This window comes from Cyprinodon variegatus, unplaced genomic scaffold, assembly GCF_000732505.1.
Source record: "Cyprinodon variegatus isolate N-32 unplaced genomic scaffold, C_variegatus-1.0 Scaffold274, whole genome shotgun sequence".
Taxonomy (NCBI): Eukaryota; Metazoa; Chordata; class Actinopteri; order Cyprinodontiformes; family Cyprinodontidae; genus Cyprinodon; species Cyprinodon variegatus.
Window position 1 is genome coordinate 12,592 of NW_015150727.1, and position 1,728 is coordinate 14,319.

Below are 1,728 nucleotides of genomic sequence, written 5' to 3' on the forward strand. Positions count from 1 at the left end.
GCTTGTAACCATGCAGGTTATAAGAAGCTGCAGCTTTTCTGTGGATGTGTTCTAACCGCCAGAGGGGGGAAGTCAAAGCTGGAAATGAGAGAATAATGGGCTAATTTTCATTTAACACAAAAACATGCTAGCAGCGATACGATGGAAAACAAATGTCCTGAATTCCCACATTTTGACATTTATTTGCTGCATTAAAGCTGCTGAACCAATGAAGAGACTGAGCTCAACTCCTGCAGAGCTGAAATAAAGAACTGATGAAGCTCCATCTTTCAGTAGAAGCTCTTACTGCTGCGAGCTAACAAGCTAACAGGAGCTAGCATTGTTCTTCAGCGGCAGATATCAGCGGCTTATAGTGAGGTGTGCTCTATAGTTGGGAAAATACAACAATAAAACAAATTTGAAACTTAGGAAAAAGTTGTTTGGAACTTAAAAGAAATGTTTAAAAACATTAAATGTTTTTGTATTTCGGTTTCAAAATGCTGCGCATCGGAAATGTCTGATGAATAAATGTCACACAAGTTGGTCAATATTAGGATTTTGTGTTTTAAGGCATGATATTAAAAAAAAGTAACATTGACATCGAATATCATTGATTCACAGATATTTTAAGGATCTAAATTGATGAAAAAAATGTTTTCTAAAAACAGTTTAACTTCATTCTTTTTTTCCACAGTTCCTGAATGCAGCAGCGGGGAATGTTTTTACTTTCACTCATCATTCAACCCGTGTCATCTAATGCAGGAGATGATCTCTGAGATATACGGAGGGCCAAAGAAGCAAATGTGAATGTCCTTTGAAATAAATAGCATTTATTTATATATCTATGCAATGCATGATTCAAATAAATATTTTCTGTTGTAAAAGGCACATTTAGATATTTTAAAAATACACTTGAAATTATGATTTATGTAACTTTTTTTTTTTTAAATCTATACATTTTTTAGCTTCATATCGATTAGGGGTCAGCAACGGGGGGCTCTTTAGTGCCCCCCTTGCGGCTCCCTGGAGCTTTTTCAAAAATGTATAAAAATAGAAAAAGATGGATTTTTTTCTTTTGTTTTGTCTTAATATGTTGTACAGGAGGTGAAACGTTCATATCCTGCAGCAGGTTTCAGCGCGGCGCGGAGCCAGGCAGGTGGCTGCTGTAAAACAGCGGCGGGTGCATCTCAGGCCATGGATCACAAAGGGAATAAATGCTGATGAGAAAAGAGGATTCAAAGAAGAATGCAGTGAATCATTTGCTTCCATTACCAATGAGGAAGGACTGCCTGCATGTTTGCTTTAGAATGAGTTGTCAAATAATAAAAAGTAATTTGGAAAGGCATTTCCAAGGAAACTTAAGGCACCAAATATGGTCCAGCAGAGTCACATGATGTGACATTTGAGATCGGCTCATTCTCCCCCCTCCTAAATGGAATTGATGGTTCTTTGAACAGTATTTTATGATTGTGTACAGCACTTTGGTCCTGTTCGGTGTATAATGTGCTTCATAAATAAAGTTGGTATGGTATGGTATGAACAGTTTGGGTTGCCCTCCTCTGATATTGAAGTAATTTTATGTATTTTAGGGGGTTGCTGGTGAGTTGTTTTGTTATTTTGGTGTCATATGCTGAAATGTTTGGAATCCCCTGATGCTATGCCCCGCCCCCTTAGTGGAGGGACCAGCAAAAAATCTTCTATGATAAATTACGCTCAAAACCTGGAAAAAAAAAAAATCAGTTTTTCCAT